General features: G+C 36.0%; 1 protein-coding gene and 1 pseudogene across 3 annotated transcripts in view; both read left to right on the top strand.

The window, feature by feature from the left end:
• Positions 1–21,692, top strand: part of GPHN (gephyrin) — a 632,007-nt gene that overhangs the window by 184,782 nt on the left and 425,533 nt on the right. The window lies entirely within an intron of this gene.
• LOC102961551 lies at positions 2,156–21,071 on the top strand (annotated as a pseudogene).

Here is a 21,692-nt window from a genome sequence, read left to right on the forward strand (position 1 = left end):
GTATGGTGCTGTTCTTACTGTAAACTACATACATAGTCAGCCTGTTTTTCTTCCAGTAGAATTTAGTAGAAAAGTCCCTATCACCAATACTTTATGCTGAGAAAACCTTTCTAATGATTTTAAGTTAGTGAAAGCTGAACATGTGAAGGACTTTTAATAATCTTTTAGACACAGAGATCAAAACATAAAGTAATTTATAAAATGGATCCAAACATAGGAACAGAATACAGACTTATAATGTGTCATGAGATTATCACTTTAATGATGTGATTTGATGTGGGGTTCAGGAGCAAATGGTCAAGAAAGAAATCTTGAGATATTTTCGGTGCAAAAAAAAAGGTGGTTTTATTAAAGCATGGTGAATGTGGGTCCTGAGAAACTTAACAGAAGACCATGGGGGAGGGGAGGGGAAAAAAAAGTTAGGGAGGGAGGCAAACCATAAGAGACTCTTAAAAACTGAGAATAAATTGAGGGCTGATGGGGGGTGGCAGGGAGGGGAAGGTGGTTAAAAAAAAAAACAGCAAAACAAAAAAATCATGGTTGCAGGACTGGTGGGCAGAAAGAGCTGCACTGGAATTGTGAGGAGTGATTGATTATACTGACTGATTATATACTTTTAAGTTGGGAAGGGTAGAGACAAAGGAAGTTTCCAAAAGGATTTTCATATGCTAAAGAAGACTTACAGGATCTTGGAGGTCTAGTTGTTGTCAAGGTAAGGTTGTTTTTTCCTCTAGCAAGGCATTAACATTAAGAGGTTGGAAGTTCATGGCCTAATGCCATACTCTGCCTATCTCAAGTATTTGTCAATGGGCTGCCAAATGGCTGTCAAAGTTATAAGGAAATTTAATTTTATCTACATTTCCTTTTGCCTTTGTTCTCCACAGCATTCTCCCCTGAACAATTTTAACCCTTAAATCTTTAAGGTTGTTGAGGGTGGAAGGTTTTATCTTTTGTAACTTCTTCCTGCTGAACAGGGGCATAGAGATGTCCCTACCTATGGGCCAACATTGATCAGTTGGAGGAATTTATATATAGGAATTAACAAAGGCAGAGGCAGCCGAACTCAGGGTAGCATAAATGAGCTCCCTTGAGTAGAAAGGATCATCTGTTGGCAGTGAAGGAGTCTTGGCACCAGGCAGGGAAACTCCAGAAAAGACAACAAAATAGACAAAATTATTATGAGAAAAAGAAGCCCAATAAAAAAGGCCTTTGATAGTCGACCAAAACCTTCCTCCAGTCCAGGAGTTTAACCAATCACTAAAAGAAAAATATAAGTTAATGGTTGCAGCAAATTACAAACCCTATGTCTTGAGTCTCAAGTGCTTAAAATCTAATATCTACAAAGATGGGTTATCAAAACAGATTTTTGCTCTATAATCACCCTCATTTTTATTAAAGATAACCAAATGAAGACTAACTCATTTGAAAAACCAAATTTTAACAAATTTGGCCTAATTATTTACATAAGCTTAGCAAGAACAGTGATTGATCTTGTAGCTCTTTTAAAATCTGCTTTACTGAACTATAAGAGACTCTTAAATACAGAGAACAAACTGAGGGTTGCTGGAGGGGAGTTTGGTGGGGAGATGGGCCAAATGGGTCATGGGCATTAAGGAGGACACTTGCTGAGATGAGCACTGGGTGTTATGTGTAAGTGATGAATCACTAAATTCAACTCCTGAAACCATTATTATACTATATGTTAACTAACTTGGATTTAAATTAAAAAGGAAGGAAGGAAGGACAGAAGGAAGGTAAGAAAGAAAGGAAGAAAAGGAAGGAAGGGAAAGAAAGAGAAAGAAAGAAAGATCAATCAATCAATCAGTCTGCTTTCCTGGAACTTTTATAAGGAATCTGAATTGAACTTTTATTTTTTAATTTTTTTTAAACTTTTTAACATTTATTTATTATTGAGAGACAGACAGAGCATGAGCTTGGGAGGGGAAGAGAGAGGAGGAGACACAGAATCTGAAGCTGGCTCCAAGTTTTGAGCTGTTAGCACAGAGCCCGATGCAGGGCTTGAACTCAAAAACTGCAAGATCGTGATCTGAGCTGAAGTCGGACGTTTAACCAACTGAGCCACCCAGGTGCCCCTCGATTGAACTTTTAGTAGCCTCTCTAGGCCAGAAGCCAAGCCAAGTGCTTGCCATCAGACATGTCTGCAATACCTGTAGATGTGGGCAAATTCCTCTTCTGGAGGTCCCCAAAATACCAAGGTTCCTGCGTCCAACAAGAAGTGACATTCTTTACTCACCTGGTAAGGCTGTTGGGAACTCTATAATCAAGGTTATTATCAGGTCAGCATTTCCAAGGGGCTCTTTTGGCTTCATTCTTCATACAGTCAACCTTAGTTCCTTAAAACTGTATGGTCATATCTGAGTCTATGCATGTCTCTCAAATATGACATTCTAGTCAAAGCCTTGATAAAATAACCAGTATTTTCAATGGTGTCCTGTTACAAGAACAGATTCTTACTGAACTTATACAAGTAACTATGATTGCCAAGATGAAAGAAAGAGTATTCACTGAGAGTGTCGGTATTTCAGAGGGTTCAGGTAGAGGGTTTAAATGCTTCAAGCTGTTCATAAAGGAATGCTTTTTCATATTTATGTGGTCATGGATATTTTAAGAGAATGTTTCCCTAAACTGGAAGAGCAAACATTAGAGAATCAGGTTTCAAATAAGAGTCACAAAAACTGTAATCATCTTCCTCAGTTGATTCAGTTCCATGTTACTAATTCTTGTTCAGTTTGAATGCAGCTTTTAATTAGTTCCAGAATTCTTAACAATTTTAGTTTTATGATTTTAAAGATAACAAAAACCTGTATCATCAGAAGCCCTTTTTTATGAATCTCCTTTAAGGTGAAATACATTTTGCAAGAGAATAAAAACTCAAGAGTTGAGTTGAGATGACTCATTACCCATGTTTGGTGCCAAAATGGTATGATTTGATCTGGGATCTGGAAATGAATGGTCAAGAAAGAATTCTTTAGACATTTTTGGTGAAAAGGTGGTTTTATTAATGCACAGGGACAGGACCTATGGGCACAAAGAGCTGCACTGGGATTGTGAGGAGCGATTGATTATATACTTTTCAGTTGGAAGGGGTAGAGACAAAGGAAGTTTCCAAAAGGATTCTGATGTGGTAAAGAAGACATACAGGATTCTGGAGGTCTAGCTAAGGTTGTTTTTTTTTCCTCTAACAAGGCATTAACATTAAGATGGTTGGGAGTTCCTGGAGGAAAGCCATACTCTTCTGTCTCAAGTATTTGTCAGTGGGCTGCAAATTATACAGAGATTTAATTTTATCTACATTTCCTTGTTTTGTTTTGTTTTTAGAATTTTTGGTAAATATATGACCCCTTTATTTAATTTTTTAATTTTTTTTAAAATATAATTTATTATCAAGTTAGCTAACATGCAGTGTATACAGTGTGCTCTTCAGTTTGGGAGTAGATTCCCATAATTCATCACTTACATACAACACCCAGTGCTCATTCCAACAAGTGCCCTCCTTAATGCCCTTCACCCATTTCCCCTCTCTTCCTGCTGTCCCCCTATCAATCCTCAATTTGTTCTCTGTATTTAAGAGTCTCTTATGGTTTGCCTCCCTCTTTGTTTGACCTATTTTTTCCTCTTCCCTTCCCCCATGGTCTTCTGTTAAGTTTCTCCAGTTCTACATATGAGTGAGAACAAATGATATCTGTCTTTCTCTGCCTACTTATTTCACTTAGTGTTAATACCCTCTGTGTATTACCCTCCATCCATGTTGTTGCAAATGGCAAGATTTCATTCTTATTGCCAAGTACTGTTCCATTGTATATATAAGCCACATCTTTATCCATTCATCAGTTGATGGACATTTGAGCTCTTTCCATAACATGGCTATTGTTGAAAGAGCTACTATAAACTTTGGGGTTCATGTGCACCTATGAATCAGCACTCCTATATCCTTTGGATTAATTCCCAGTAGTGCTATTGCTGGGTAGTAGGGTAATTCTATTTTTAATTTTTTGAGGAATCTCCACACTGTTTTCCAGAGCAGCTGCACCAGTTTGCATTCCCACCAACAGTGCAAGAGGATTCCCATTTCTCCAAATCCTCGCCAACATCTGTTTCCCGAGTTGCTAATTTTAGCCACTCTGACCGGTGTGAGGTAGTATCTCAATGTGGTTTTGATTTGTATTTCCCTGATGATGAGCAATGTTGAGCATCTTTTCATGTGTCTCTTGGCCATCTGGGTGTCTTTTTTGGAAAAGTATCTGTTCGTATCTTTTGCCCATTTCTTCACTGGATTATTTGTTTTTCAGGTGTTGGGTTTGGTAAGTTCTTTATAAATTTTGGATACTAACCCTTTATCTGATATTTCATGTGCAAATATATTCTCGGTTGCCTTTTAGTTGATTGTTTCTTTTGCAGTGCAGAAGCTTTTTATCTTGATGAGGTTCCAATAGTTCATTTTGGCTTTTGTTTCCCTTGCCTTTGGAGACGTGTCGAATAAGAAGTTGCTGCAGCTGAGGTCGAAGAGGTTGTTGCCTGTTTTCTCCTCTAGGGTTTTGATGGTTTCCTGTCTCACGTTTAGGTCTTTAATCTCTTTTGAGTTTATTTTGTGTATGGTGTAAGAAAGTGGTCCAGTTTCATTCTTCTGCATGTTGCTGTCCAGTTCTCCCAGAACCATTTGCTAAAGAGACTGTCTTTTTTCCATTGGATACTCTTTCCTGCTTTGTCAAAGATTAGTTGGCCATACGCTTGTGGATCCAATTCTGGGTTCTCTATTCCATTTCATTGGTCTGTGTCTGTTTTTGTGGCAGTAGGAACTCTGTCTGGTTTGGGAATCAAGGTAATGCTGGCTTCATAGAGTCTGAAGCTTTCTTCCCATTTCTATTTTTTGGAGCACCTTGAGAAGAATAAGTATTAACTCTGCTTTAAATGTCTTGTAGAATTCCTCTGGGAAGCCATCTGACCCAGGACTCTTACTTGTTGGGAGATTTTTGATAACTGATTCAATTTGTTTGCTAGTTAAGGGTCTGTTCAAATTTTCTATTTCTTCCCATTTGAGTTTTGTTAGTGTGTGGGTGTCTAGGAATTTTTCCATTTCTTCCAGGTTGTCCAGTTTGTTGGCATATAATTTTTCATAATATTCTCTAATAATTGTTTGTATTTCTATGGTGTTGGTTGTGATCTATCCTCTTTCATTTATGATTTGTCTATTTGGGTTCTCTGTCTTTTCTTTTTGAGAAGTCTGGTAGGGGTTTATCAATTTGGTTTATTTTTTCAAAAAACCATCTTTTAGATTCATTGATCTGTCCTGGGTTGTTTTTTTTTTTTTTTTTTTTTTTTTTTTTTTTTTTTTTTTTTTTTTTTTTTTTTGATTCTCTATTGCTTATTTCTGCTCCAATCTTTATTATTTCTCTTATTTTTCTGGCTTTGGGGTTTCTTTGCTGTTTTGCTTCTCGTTCTTTTAGGTGTGCAGTTAGGTTTTGTATTTCAGATTTTTCTTGTTTCTTGAGATAGGCGTGGATTGCAATGTATTTTCCTCTTAGGATTGCCTTTGCTGCATCCCAAAGGGTTTTCATTTTCATTTGTGTGTTTTCATTTTCATTTGCTTCCATTCATTTTTAAATTTCTTCTTTAATTTCCTGGTTGACCCGTTCATTCTTTAGTAGGGTGTTCTTTAACCTCCATGCTTTTGGAAGCTTTCTAATATTTTCTTGTGGTTGATTGCAAATTTCATAGTGTTGTGCTCTGAAAATATGCATGGTATGATCTCAATTCTTTTATATTTATTGAGGGCTATTTTGTGACCAGGTATGTGATCTATCTTGGAGAATGTTACGTGTGCACTTGAGAAGAATGTATTCTGCTGCTTTTGGATGAAAAGTTCTGAATATATATGTCAAGTCCATCTGGTCCAGTGTATCCTTCAAGGCCATTGTTTCTTTATTGATTTTCTGCCTAGATGATCTGTCTGTTGTTGTAAATGGAGTATTAAAGTCCCCTGCAATTAGTGTATTCTTATCAATAAGATTGCTTATGTTTGTAACTAATTGATTAATGTATTTGGGTGCTTCTAAGTTGGGGACATAAACATTTACAATTGTTAGCTCTTCTTGATGGATAGACTCCATAATTATGACATAATGCCCTTCTTCATCTGTTATTATAGCCTTTAGTTTAAAATCTAGTTTGTCTGATGTAAGTATGGCAACTCTAGCTTTCATTTGACTTCCCATAGCATGATAGATGGTTCTCCATCCCCTCAATTTCAATCTGAAGGTGTCCTCAGGTCTTAAATGAGTCTTTTGTAGACAGCATATAGATGGATCTTGTTTTTGTATCCATTCTGATACCCTATGTCTTTTGATTGGGGCATTTAGTCCATTTACATTCAGAGTGATTATTAAAAGATACAGATTTGTGTCATTGTGTTATCTGTAGGTTTTATGCTTGTGGTGATATCTCTGGTCCTTTGTATTCTTTGGAGCATTCCACTGACAGAGTCCCCCTTAGGATCTCTTGCATGGCTGGTTTAGTGGTCATGAACTCTATTTTTTGTTTGTCTGGGAAAGCCTTTATCTCTCCTTCTATTCTGAATGACAGCTTTGCTGGATAAAGAATTCTTGGCTGCATATTTTTCCTAGTCAGCACATTGAATGTTTCCTGCCATTCCCTTTGGGCCTGCCAGGTTTCAGTGGACAGGTCTGTTACTACCCTTATGCATCTACCCTTGTCAGTTAAGGTCCGTTTGTCCGTAGCTGCTTTCAGAATTCTCTTTATCATTGTATTTTGTGAGTTTCACTATTAGGTGCCATGGTGAAGACCTATTCTTGTTGAATCTGAAGGGAGTTCTCTGTCTGGATTTAATGTCTGCTTCCTTCCCCAGATTAGGGTAATTCTCAGCTATAATTTCTTCAAGTAAACCTTCTGCCCCTTTCTCTCTTCTTCTGAAACTCCTATGATACGGATATTATTACATTTCATTGAATCACTTAGTTCTCTAATTCTCCCCTCATGGTCTAGTATTTTCTTATGTCTCTTTTTCTCAGCTTCATAATTTTATCTTCTATTTCACTTATTCTCCCCCTCTGCTTCCTCCATCTTTTCTGTCACTGTATCTAGTTTATTTTGTTCCTCATTTACAGCATTTCTTAATTCATCATGACTGTTTCTTAGTTTCTTGATCTACAGCAATAGATTTTCTGCTGCCTTCTATGCTTTTTGCAAGCCCAGCTATTAGTCTCATGACTATTATTCTAAATTCTTGATTAGATATATTGTTTATATCTCTTTTGAGCAATTCTTTGTCATTTCTTCCTGAAATTTCTTTTGTGGTGAATTCTTCCATTTCACTATTATTGCTAGTTTTCTGTCCTTTATGTGTTTTAAAAGCTTGTTATGTGTCCTGTACCAGCAAGCACTACTATATCAAAGAGGGGTCATATGCTGTCCAAGGCCTGGCCCTTCAGGAGGTGTTTTTGGAGTGTGCTGTGTGCTCTCTTTTGTTGTGACTCTGGTTGCTTTATCTCCCTACTCGTAGTGGTGGTTTGGACCTTCCATCAGGTATCCTTTGATTTGTTCATTGAGGTAACCTGGAAAAAATTTAAAAAGAGGGGTGGTTATGGAAGAAGCCTATCCCATACAAAGAGAAATGATAGGAGTGGGGATAAAGAAAAGAATCAGAGAAACTATACAGCTTAATCCAGAGAGAGAGAGAGAGAGAGAGAGAGAGAGAGAGAGAGAGGGGAAAATAAGAAGGAGATACAGAAGTGGTGTAAAAAGAATAGGTTAAAAATGTCTGCTTAAACAAACCAACAACCAGAATAGAGAAGGGAAGATATAAGAGGAAGAAAAGGAAGAAAAAATATATATATATGTATTTACAAAATAGGAATTGACCAAGAATCAGATCAGAAAACACAAAACTGCTGGGTCCCTTGGAACTGGTGGCTGTGTTGGTCTGGAGGAGGGGCTGTCTGTTTCCATCATTGTCAAGCTTGCTTGGGTAGATAGACAGTTACCAGGCACAGAGGAGTGCAGTTTGCTGTAGGCAGGTCCTTCTCCACTGTGGGCCTGCAGTCCCTTCCCTGAACTTCCATCTTGTTGGTGATGGGGAAAAAAATGGTGACACCCCAATGTCTTCTCCCCGAACCGGGTGTTCCAGACCACTTTTTTTCAGGCCTTCCTCATAGTGCCATGTGGGCGCAAGTGGGCTGGTTTGTCCTGCTTCACAGTCTTCTGGGGCACCCAGGTGCTACACTGGGATTCAAAACCAGATGTCTTAAAGGATCTGTGCTCCACACGCCCTGGTTCCAGGGTAGTGTCACTCTATACAGCCAGCCAACACAGAGCCTCTGGGTGGCAGGCACCTGCATGGTCTTTTGTCCTTAAAGCCGCTAATACCTTCTTCCCGCAGCACTTAAGGAAGGCGACTGCTTTTTCCTACTGTGCCTCTGAACTAGCTACTGTGCCCGGGGCTGGCTCCACTCCCCTCCACCCCCCCGTGCTTGTACTGGGCAACAGGCCCTGTTCCACAGAAATCCCCGCAACTCTGGATCAAGTTAGAATTAGTTCTTTCTCTGCTTTTTCCATTCCCCAGTCCATGGTTTTTCTCTTGTCCAAATACAATCCTATACTTCCTTCCATAGCCTCTCTTTCTCTTCCTGATGTCTCTCCACAGAGGGGGATCCCTCCCCTCCATGCCTACCCTATCTGTTTTATCTCTCCCAATTCACAATTACACACCTATGGCCTGCCAGGTTGTCCCTCTGGGCCCCTGGAGATGTTTCTATCACTCTGTAGTCTGGATTCTTGGAATTGTAAATCTTCTGGCCTCAATACTGCTGTGTTTGAAGAATGATGGAACTTCGGGTCCCCCTACTTCTCTTCCCTGTTGACTCTTCCCTATGTTTTCCTTTGCTTTTGTTCTCCACATCATTTGTTTATTTCTCAACTAATTTGTATAGGAAGATATTATATAATGCCTCATTGTATCAGTAAAGTTCATGTTGTGGCCCTATTGTCTGAACGTCTTCCTACAGATTTAGATTAATGAAAGATTAGCAGGATTTTGTAAACAACTATTCTTAAAATATAAAAGAAAATAACAATAAAAACAGGAGTGAAAGCACTTGAGGGGAGGAACTTCATCAGTTACATTCAGTTTGTTTCTTCATTGCTTGTCAGTCTCTCATACTTAGTAATTTTCTTAAATAAGAATACCTAATTTAAAATTTTGGCTTTCCCACTTACATGTCATCAGAAAGTATAAAGTATTTTAAAGAGAGTGTATCTCCTTTTCAACAGAGCCTTCATTTAGGAGAGAGTATTTGAGTATCAATATCCAGAGATAAGCTGCATTACAGGGGCACCCTTGTGGCTATAAAAAAAGAATATGAATTGTTTGGGGAACAATGAATGTTCAGAGCATTATGTGTATAAAGGAAAGTAATGGGAAGCTATGTTGGAGGAAGAGACTTGAATGACAAAGGGAAGGAAAGTTTGAGCAAGAAATGCATGTTTACAGTATTCATTATAAGGATCATTAACTGACAGTAGTGTGCATGCTCCCGGACTGGTTCTGGGAGCACATGGAGATTATGAATGCTATTGTACATACTTTACATACTACTCCCATAAGTCATCATTGGTTCTAAGTTATTCAAATTTCAAAAGTTCATTGATATTTTTATATTAAGCTGTTGAAATACTAGAATTGCTTCTACAAATGCCATATAGTTTCTAGTTATCAATCGTATAGTATCTTGCTCCTCTTTGTTTATAATTCCCAGAATGTGTTCAGGGATTTGGAATCTTAGAAGTCTATTTTCCAAAATACTTTCTGTGTCATATGAGTTATGTTAAAGTGAATCTAATCTTAGTCTGTGCATCATCACCTTTCAGAAGCTGCAAGTTAACCAGGTCGTGATATATCTTTTTTACACATATATGGATATAAAAATAGCACTACATGTATAAAATTTCTTTTTTATGAGCTAGAGAAATATTATTTCTCTCTGTATTTTATACTCACATTATTTAAACTCCCTACGTTGTATTTTCTCCCTTTGTTTTATGCTGCTTTTATTTTCTGTAGTCAATTTAATCAGATCTGATGCCTTGCCCACAAGTAGAATATCTGTTAAGGGAATGAATAGGGGGTGCCTGGGTAGCTCAGTTGGTTATGTGTGTGACTCTTGATTTCAGCTCAGGTCATGATCTCAAGGTTCCTGGGATCAAGCCCTGCCTTGGGCTCTGAGCTGATAGTGTGGAGCCTGCTAGAGATTCTATTCTCTCTCCCTCTATTTCTGCCCCTCCTCTGCTGGCATTCGTGCTCTCTCTCTCTCTCTCTCTCTCTCAAAATAAATAAGCGTTAATTTTTTTTTTTAAAGGGAATGAATGAGTTCTGGTGGAGTAGTATCTGGTAAAATAATTGACATAAAAAAAGCAGTATAGCACAACAGTTAAGAGCTTGATAACTTGGATTGAAATAGTGTGCTTTTCACTTAGCATTGCTTTTTTAACCCCTGAGCCTCAGTTTCCATACCTTCAAAATTGGGTACTAATCTTACCCACTATATAGGATTATTGTGAGGACAAAATGAGATAATAAGTAAAAGCTCTTAGAATAGATTTTGCTAAGTGGAAAGTGTTGAATAGATGCTATCTCTCAATCATTACTTTTTTAACTTGAGTTACTTATGTTATCTGAGAAAGCAATAAAGATAATTTACTAGAATAGTTCTCAAACTTTATTGGGCAAATTTTATTGTACAAATGGTAAGAATTTATTAAATTGTATATTACTAGGTCATAGGTGAGAGATTCTGATTTATGAGAATAGGGGTAACCCCCCAAAATTTGCAATTTTAGGAAGCATCAAAGGTAAGCCTGTTATAGGATATGTTTTCAGAAATTTTCCTTGAATTTCAGAAAATGTTAACAGTTTCACTACTGTGGTAAAAAAATCAATGTATTGGATATTGCTACTTGCCATGTAAGCCATACAATTTTAGAAACAAATGTGGCATTTCTAAATTTTTTTTAATGTTTATTTATTTTTGAGAGAGAGAGAGAACATGTGAGTGGGTAAGGGGCAGAGAGAGAGGGAGACACAGAATCAGAAGCAGGCTCTAGGCTCTTATCTGTCAGCATAGAGCCTGACTCAGGGCTTGAACCCACAGACCGTGAGATCATGACCTGAGCTGAAGTCGAATGCTTAACCAGCTAAGCCACCCAGGTGCCCCACTGCAGGTTTTTTAAGAGAAATTATTTCATTTTATAATATTCAGCATAGAATCACAGGATGGTTATGCAGTTCATACATGGCACTTAATAGATCAGTAAAGTCCTTCTGATAACTAAGTATCAAAATTGCTACTTTACTTTAATATTTATAATGTACCATGTTCATAAATCTGGTGCTTCGCATCGCAATTACTATTATTGTAATCAGCTCTAAATCAGCTCTTTCAACTGAAAGACATACAAGTAACAGCTACTGCTAATAAGTCCTTTTAAAATTAGAAAGTGTAAATTATCAAGTAGTGCCACAAATTAAACACTTCTTTGGAGGACACATCAAATATGCCTTGTTATTCACTGTTAAATTAATAAAAAGACACTATTCTTAAACATGTACTACAGTGCTTTCTTTTTAGCTTTATGCCAGAAAAAATTTGGAATAATTAACACTCCCAAGCTCTCAGGAGGCTATCTGTCAGTAGAAGTGTAACAGCAGAAGTAAAAGAATTTTGAAATTCATAAAAGGCAGAGCTTAATTAAATTCACAACAAATTCTAATTAGAAGATGGTAGTGTTGTAAAGTTGAGTTCCGGTGAATACTTAGTATATTTTTTACTATTAGTGATAAGTAAATCAACCCAGTAATGAATCCCTTTTTATATTTTCCTACACCTAATTGCACTTGCTAGACAATCTTTTTTCAAAGATACTATGAAATCTCTTAATTTTTATTGGTTGGTAAATGAACAAAGTGCTAGTTGACAATATGATGATTTTGTGTTATAACTAGTTTGCATTTATATAGTGTATTTCTCTTACGAGTGAGGTCGGATATTTCATAAAAGGTTTTATCAGAAAATCCCTATGAACAAAACAGAAATTCATATACTTAAGAGACAAATCCTTACTTGCTCACAAACCACTAGAAACAATATGTTGATCCATCTTTAAAAATATGTACAAATATCTGATTTATGTGTAGAAAGTTGCAGTTTTAAAAACCAAAAAAAGTTGAATAAATTATATAATAAAATTATGAAAATATTCTGTAATGTAATTTATGGTGGCAGAAATCTGAAAGTAATTGCCTAGGGGAGAGGAAGTTTACTGAAAAAGGGTCATGTTGAAACTTTCTGGGGTGATGAGAATATCCTGTATCTTGTTTGGATGGCAGTGTCATAAGTATATAAAATTGTCAAAACTTATCAACCACAACACCCAAGGTCTTTGCATTTTATTGTATGCTAACCTCATATGAGCATTTGAGTAGGGGTATAATATGATTAAATTTGCATTTAAAATCAATTTAGCAATGTTGAAGAAAATGGAATGTATGGAAAATAAAAGTTATGTCTTCTGTAGGCCCTAATAGTTAATGGTTTCTCAGAAAGAAAAGTGGCAATTATCTTTGTTTTGTTTTTGTTTTGTTTTTGTATAGAACAAGAGAGTCTTAGTAAATTTTTTTCTTATCTGCTGTAATCCTGGTGTGATCTCCCACCAAGATTGTAAAAGCATTGGCAGCCTTTTGAATTTTTTGTTGGGACTTTAATTCATGAAAGCCCACCAGCTAGCTGTCGCCAAGACTGTCATGTGCTATATCACTCCTGGTGAAGTTAATTAAAAAAAAAAAAACTTTATGTAATATTGATAAGCATATTGATTGCTGCAGCAAAGAAGGATGAACGCCAGAAGAACTGGGATGCTGTTTTAGAGGGACTTAATAGGGATTTATCATAGGAGTTAGGCTTGTGCCTAAATGTGGTTCCCTTGCACTCAGTCTCCTCAATGCAGAGTCTGCTCGGCTCCACCTGGATTTCTTCTATTCCAGCAACCTGGTTATTCTCTCAAGACTTTCAACTGGAGATGATCAGAAGCCCATCTCTCTGGGATCACCGTCCTTCACTGCCTGAGTTTCACTGTTTGAATACCATAGTTTTATATATTTTGCCTGAATTTTTTTAGTTGTTTTAGGCAGTACAGAAAATCCAGTCTCTGTTATGCCATCTTAGTCAGAAGTCAAAATTCTGGAATTGTTTTTAAAAGAAAATATTGGGGGAGGATAATGTGTGGGCAGACAAAAAAAAAAAAAATGTTAGTATGCCAAGGCTTATTTGGAAGACATGAAAGGCCACAAAGCTTAAATGACAGAAGAAAAGTAATATTAAAATATTCACAAGTAGTTTTGTAAAACTAGTTTCAGGAATAGATTTTGATCTGTGGAAAGAGATGCATTTTAGCTAAGTTGTACTCAGTAATATTGATTAACATGCACTAAATAATTATTCCAAGGTTTAGAAAAAGTGCAGGGCTCAACAGGTGCACCCATCCATTAGTAATTGTGGTTACTTAATAATGAAAGTAAAATATTATTTTTCTTTACATTTTTGTGGTTTTAAAATATAGCTAGTAAGTTGTTAGGACATAAAAATGTATTGTGTTGTTTAGAACTTCTTAATAAACAGAACTCTATTTCTTTTGACTTGGGAATGTCATAAAAGATGATTGAGACACTAAGGGCATCCTGAACTGAGAAAGTTTGGGACTCTGTCATGTAGCCAATTTTTGTTTTTTTTTTAATTGCTTCAAGTGTGATTTCGGTCATTTTTGATGGCATTTTCCTGGAGATCTTGTCTTTGGCAGTCAGTATAGATACGTTTTTGTTGGTAACTGATGTATAGAGTACTATGGAAGTACAGAGAATGAGAAGTATTATTTTCTGGGTGCTTACTGTGCTGTAGGCATTATTTTTTAATCTCATCTAACACTTGGCAACAATCCTGAGTTGAGTGTTATTCCCATTTAATAGGTAAGGAACCAAAGATCAAAGTAATTAATTATTTTGCTGAAGGCTACACATCTAAATGGGTGAAACTTGCATTTAAATCCAGTTCCAAAGCTTGTGCAGTTTTCATTGTGGAGGTCACATGATTTTCCTATTTATGGCAACCCTGTAATGAAGGCTTCTTGAAGTGATACTGAAGGTATTATTTTCAACTTAGGGAAGTTAATTAGATGGAGGATCAAGGGAACAAAAATTACTATGTGTTAGATTTGAGGATTGGAAGTAAACACTAAAGATTAGATTTTTATGTTAATTCTTAGTCCCTATTGTACATGCTGGCTTTTTTTGCATCATTTGATGGATTATTAGATTTTTTTAGTATTTTCAGTAACCTTATTTCCATAGTAGACAATAGTGAGAATTGTTATAGTGTACACATAGTTATGTTTAGTCATCTACAGTTTATAGTCCATAGAAGTCTCATTATACAGAGTTAGTTTTTCACTGTGAATTTTTCATTTTGAGTGTGTTCTTACCTTTGTGCTTCTAGAACATAAAGACATTTCTTGATCCAATAAAAGGCCTTTTATTATTTGTTATTCATTATCTCCTTCTGGAACTTTTACAGTATTTGGAATTATGTCAACCATTCTCCATATCTCTTTACCTCTGTTTTGAGTTTTCTATATTTTTGCCTCTTTTTGTTGCAGTCTGTGTCATTTCTTAAGACTTGTCTTCCAGTTTATAAATTCTCTTTTCAACTATGTCTAATCTCCTTCCATCTTCTTTTTCACCAAATCCTAAAATATTATTAGATGTTTTATTCATGGATGTCCTGGCTGGTTATTTTCAAATCTGCTTAGATAGATTTCTTATATTTAGTGCTTTCTGTAGGCACATTAAGTACATTAATGTTCTTTATCTCATAATTCTAATACAGTATTTTCAGGTCAGATTCTGTAGTTTGATTTTTCTACATATACTTCCTATGGTAGTTTTTTGTTTGTTTTGGAGACTTTTGAATGTGTGAATTCATCCCTTTGCAGGAAATGTGATTCTCCCATGCATGTGGAGGTAGTACCAACTCTGGAACTACCAGATTTTTGAGTGGTATGAATTTAGGCCATAAACCTACATAAGTGTTGGTTTGTGGTTACTAATTCTCAAAGGAGTCTTTTTTTCTCCTTTCATATCTTTCTATTCTACCTAGTTCCCAGGAGACAGGCATATATATCTGTAACCTCCCTGTTTGGGGTTTTGTTTATATTATGTTTATTTGTTTATTTTTCATAGTTTATGATTTACAGAGTCTTGAATGCGGATTTTAAATAATATGACTTCACATCCAGATTGAGCTCTAAATTCTGGGCCCTTAAAAATAGGACTCTTAATGACCAAACTGTAGGCCACACATCAGCAGATGCCACCAAGGTTCAGCAAATACTAGCCTTAGAATTCTTAACTATCTGGATTTCTGCCCCCTTTTTTCTTATAGTCTTTTATAAATTCTTTAGTTTTCAGTGAGCCCAGCCACTGAATAAATAAGCTTTTAAATAAGTTTTTAAAAACATATTTTACTCAACTTTATTAGATATGCTATACAAGGGGGGGGCAGTTAACTAAATATCTTGGTCTGTCATTGTACATAAAGACAGCTCATTTGATTTTCTGTAATTTGTACTCATGGGAGTCTTCAGAAGCAAGTTACAAACTTTAGAACTCTTTCATGTGGATTTGCTGTTAACTTTACACAGAGGTGGAATTAGATAGAACTCTTTTCCCTGGCCATATATAGCCAAGTTACTCTTGATTTTCCAAGGAACATTTAAAATCACAAAATATGTATGAAAAGGTATACTGACATGGTAGTGGTGTTAGGAAACCAGTTGTTACCTATTTTATATTCATTCTTGAATTTTATCTCAAAACAGTAACATGAAATTAAAGTTAGAAATTGAAGCAATGTTAATTCAAAACTCTTTTCTGTTTTATTTTAAACTGTTAAACTAAAACAGATATTCTTCCTACCCCAAAATAGTTACATTAAGAACAGTCTGTTGTCAACAGAAGTCATTCTATTATAGTTATTCTATTATAAAGGGTATCGTTTCTATTTAAAATGCTAAGCTACAAATATTTAGCCTTTTGAGCCATCTGCTCTGCTAAATACCCATAAGTATTTTAGACTAAAATCTGAAAAATGGAAATACTTCAAAACCTTTACATTGTTGACTTTTGATTTTGTACAGCATGTCTTATTTTGAGTAGAAATAGAATGATGTAGAAAGTTTACTTGCAAAATATTCCATTATCCTCATTAAAAAAAATAGAGTTTTAAACTCTCGTATAGAAAGGACCCTCTATATCTGGATGAAATTATTTTGTTAAAAATATCTAATTCTTTAAATAAATATAAACAAAAACTCTACTCAGTATATTTATTCCAACAATAAATATATTTGGCTCCTTAAATTTAGAGTTCTGTTAGGTAAATTTATGTTTAAAATCATTACCTTGATTAAGAATCTTCTGTTAGAAATGTTTAGGAAAGTTTGCTCCCCACCTTGTAATGAAATTTTAATAATTATCTTTATAACTCCAGGAAATTAATTAATGTCTTCAATTAGCCATTTTTATGAGTTACATGTTTTATTGAATACTTTATATTCCTTTTTTTTTTTAAGCTTATTTCTTATGAAAGAAGGAGAGTGCACAAAGGAGGGTCGGAGAAAGAGGGAGAGAGAGAATCCCATGCTGGCTCTGCACTGTCAATGCATTGCCTCACGTGGGGCTCAATCTCAGGAACCATGAGATCATGACATGAGCTGCAATCAAAAGTCGGATGTTTAACTGAGTCACCTATGTGCCCCTATATTTCCTTTTTTAAAAAAAATTTTTTTTAAATATTTTTTTGAGAGAGAGAGAGAGAGAGACAATGTGAGCAGGGGAGGGGCAGAGAGAGAGGGAGACAGAATCTGAAGCAGGCTCCAGGCTCTGAGCTGTCAGCACAGAGCCCGACATGGGGCTCGAACTCACGAGCTGTGAGATCATGCCCTGACCCGAAGTCGGACGCTTAACCGACTGAGCCACCCGGGTGCCCCTATTTCCTTTTTAAATAGCATTCTATTAAACTGTTAAACATGTGGAGAAAGCTTAGTCACCCTTACACTCCCTCCACCATCACTCATACAAAAACACTCAACTCCCATTCCCAGAGGACTGGAAACAGGGAAGAATGAAGCATTACAGCTGGACAAAACAGGAGTTGAAGAAAATTGCATGAGAAGTAACTATGAACTGATTTTAGAATGAATTTATAATTCAAATTCAAATATCACTTGTACAAAAAACCTTAAATATGTGAATTTTGTTTATTGTAGGCCATGACTTCAGGTGCTTCTGAGCACCTGACAGAAAGAAATGTAAATTCTCTGGTGAATATACTTTACTTTTAAATTAAAAGAAATACCACAAATTATTTCCCAATGAATCTGAAAAGCCCAATGAATATGAATATGAAAGGAAATAAGGTGCCATGAATGAGAATTAGCAGAAACATTAGACAGGTTTGTGCCATTTCATTGTGGTTTCTATTCCATTTGGACATGATTGAATATGCCACTGAATCTGTATAATACTTACTGCAGAAATTCATTGTGCGTGTGTGTGTGTGTGTATGCGTATGTTTATAATGTCCCAGTCCCTATTAGGATTCATTTCTGGAAGCAGTGGTAGTAAGAACCAAGAGCCATGGCCTGAGGTTGAAGAAATATGTGGTGGAGTTCAAGCCATGCTTGTATTCTTGGTTGGAAGTTTCCTTTCAGGACTTTGAAAATGCCATGCTACTCTCTTCTGTCCTACAAAGTTTCTAATAAAAATCAGCTGAGGAAATCGTATGTGAGTTCTCTCATATGTAACAAGTTGATTTTCTTTTGCTGCTTTTAAGATTTTCTTTATATCTTTAATTTTTTAAGTGTTTATTTTAATTCTAGTTAGTTAACATAGTGTAGTATTAGTTTCAGGTGTAAAATATAGTGATTCAACATTTCTATATAATACCTGGTGCTCATCACAAAGGTACTCCTTAATCTCATCACCTATTTTACCCATCCCCCCACCCACCTTCCCTTTGGTAACCATCAGTTTGCTCTTTATAATTAAAAATTTATTTCTTAGTTTATCTCTCTCCCTATTTTGCCCTTTGCTCATTTGTTTTGTTTCTTATGTTTTACATATGAGTGAGATCATATGGTATTTATCTTTCTCTGACTGACTTATTTTGCTTAGCATAATACTCTCTGGCTCCATCACATTGTTTCAAATGGCAAGAGTTCATTCTTTTTGATGGCCGAGTAATATTTCATTGTATGGATATGCTACATCTTCTTTGTCCATTCATCAGTCAATGGACACTTGGGCTAGTTCCATAATTTGGCTATTATAGATCATGCTGCTATAAAGATCAGGCTACACATATCCCTTTGAATCAATATTTTTGTATCCTTTGGGGAAATACCTAGTAGTGCGATTGCTAGATCATAGGGTAGTTCTATTTTTAACTTTTTGAAGAACCTTCATACTGTTACTACAGTGGCTGCACCAGTTTGCATTCCCACCAACAATGTAAGAGGGTTCCCCTTTCTCTATATCCTTGCCAACACCTGTTGTTTCTTGTGTTATGACTTTAGCCATTCTGACAGGTATGAGGTGGTACTTCATTGTAGTTTTGATTTGCATTTCCCTGATGATGAGTGATGTCAAGCATCTTTTCATGTGTCTGTTGGCCATTGATATATCTTCTTTGGAATAATATCTATTCATGTCTTCTGACCATGTTTTAATTGGATTATTAGTTTTTTGGATGTTGAATTTTGTAAGTCCTTTATATATTTTGGATACTAACCCTTTATCTGATATGCAGATTGCAAATATCTTCTCCCATTCCGTAGGTTGCCTTTTAGTTTTGTTGATTGTTTCCTCCACTGTACAGAAGCTTTGTATTTTAATGAAGTTCCAATAGTTTATTTTTGCTTTTGTTTCCCTTGCCTCAGGGGATATATCTACAAAGAAGTTGCTATAGCCGACATAACCAAAGAGGATATTGCCTGTGTTCTTTTCTAGGATTTTTATGGTTTTAAGTCTCACATTTAGGTCTTTAATCCATTTTGAGTTTATATTTGTGTATGGTGTAAGAAAGTGGTCCAGTTTCATTCTTTCTTCATTTGTGTTGCTCTCCAGTTTAGCCAACACGATTTGTTGAGACTGTCTTTTTCTCATTGGATATTCCTTCCTGCTTTGTCAAAGATTAATTGACCATATAGATGTGGGTTCATTTATAAGTTTTCTATGTTGTTTAACTGATCTGTGTGTCTGTTTTTGTGCCAATACCATACCAGTCCCTAAGAGGCTACATTAATCATGTTTTTTTCCTAAATCAGTATTTTAGATGTAGAATTGATAAAGCAGATATTGAACTTGAAATTAACTATCATTAGCTATAGATTTAAAGAGTATTTTAGATTTGTCACATGTAATGTATTACTGATGTTTTGAATTGTAATATGCTAAAATTTCAGTGAAATGATGAGTTTGGAATTGGTGACTTTGGCTAAGAACATTCGTCATGGCCTGCAATAGTTACCACCATTTCCAAGGGCCATTTTCCTTAGTATCACTTCTCCACTATACTTTATGGTATCTACTACTCAGAATGTAGCCCCCCATATTTCTGACTTAAGGAATTTCTTAATATAAGGACACTTCTGTTTCATAGAACAAGATATGGATATTCTAACTTCTATTTTGTAAGGGAAAACTTGTGATAAATGTAGACAATATGATGAGTTATTGAGAGATCTCACCTCTTTTATTCTTGAAATAAGCATATGTAAAGCTCTTCCTGTTCACAGGCGTATTTCTAGGTTTTGGAGTAGGAAAAAATTGTTCCTGATCTTAAAAAACTTTATGTGGAAAGGTATAAAGCCATGATAATAAAATGGATCAAATAAAATAAATGCCAAAATATAAACAATACAAGATATTATACATCCACATTTAACTGACGTCCCCTTAATCAATTCACTAGCTTAACCTGTCTTCTCAATTGCTTATGTAAAACACACTGACAGATGTTCAAAATACAGTAGACCCTTGAACAACATGGGAGTTAGGAGCACTGACCCATTCGATTGAAAATCTGCATGCAACTTTTGACTCATCCTACATTTGCTAATAGACTACTGTTAACCAGAAGCCTTAATGATAACATAGTTGATTAACATGTATTTTCTATGTTATATGTATTATATGCTATATTCTTACAACAAAGTAAGCTACAGAAATGAAAATCTTACTAAGAAAATCATAAGGAAGGAAGCCAGAGCTGCTATGTGGGACTCTAGCTATCACCAGCCAATACCATATGCACATCCTGGGAAGTCTGGCACTATGCTCATTCCATGCATGAGTTGTCAGCCAAGGACATCAAGGGGAGCATAATTAAACTGAACAAGCACCGGGACTTCATGTGTATCATCACCTTTGTGGCCTCACAATGAGTCAAAACAGATATAAATTATACTCAGCTGGTTGCCCTGCACACCCTATAGTCTAAGTGATGTTTATAGATCTTGGTCTTCTCTTGCAAGTAGTTCAGGAGGCAAAAACCAGGTAGTACTGTAGAGACCATCAATTTGCTGCTGGGTATAACATCACACTTCGTATGTACAACATGTATGTGAATGGAGACAATGACCACCTGCTAGAAGTGTATGAAAGTACAGCCCAAGGGGAGAAGAATCCTAGAACATGTCACCAAGTGGAACTTCAAGTTCTCTTGATAAGAACAGCTGTGTTGTTAAGTGGTATGGTCTCATGGAAGAGCCTCTGGTAATAGAGAAGGACTTGCCCTCCCACTTCTTGCTCTGCAAGTGTGCACCCCCCACCAAAGCGCACCAACACCACCTGGAGTGTTCCACCTGGCAACCATGAGGGTTTGCCTGAAAACTAGCCTGAGCTTCCTGCTGGAGGAAGGTCACTTACCCTGCCTGGTGGCTTAGTGCCCCCCTCACCCCTAGGTCTCTTGTGGCAATACACAAGACAAATAGGGAAATGCAAATTCCCAATACAAATAAGAAATTAGGAAGAGAAAATACGTTTACAATAATGTAAGTAAAAAGTTGTTATTTAAGTGGATCCACATAGTTTAAACCCATGTTGTTCAAGGATCAACTGTATACTAAACATTTGCCATTAGAGTGCTAGGCTACTCTCTAGAATAATTCCCAGCAGTTGACATTTATACTTCTAAGAATCAGTTGTATTTATCCAAAACCATTTTATGCCAGTAGATCTTTTCATTGTAATTGCTGAGTTAAATGTTAAAAGTTTTTAAATAAGTGAAAAATTTATTTCTGTTTCTATAAACTTGGGGAAGATTATAAAGTTGAGTTACTAAATATTGTTTTTAAATTAGATATGGTTAGATTATATATGAGGTAAAATCAGAAATCTATTCTAATGATTGTTTCAAAAGAACTTATAATTACTTAGTCTAGGTGTGGCTAATGAAAGAAACCTTGTGCTACCTCCAATCAGAAGGCCCATACTCAGGGCAGATCCTAGTTCCATATCAAAATATTGGTCAATAGATAATCATTTATATGTTTTA

Source organism: Panthera tigris, chromosome B3, assembly GCF_018350195.1.
Source record: "Panthera tigris isolate Pti1 chromosome B3, P.tigris_Pti1_mat1.1, whole genome shotgun sequence".
NCBI classification, from domain to species: domain Eukaryota; kingdom Metazoa; phylum Chordata; class Mammalia; order Carnivora; family Felidae; genus Panthera; species Panthera tigris.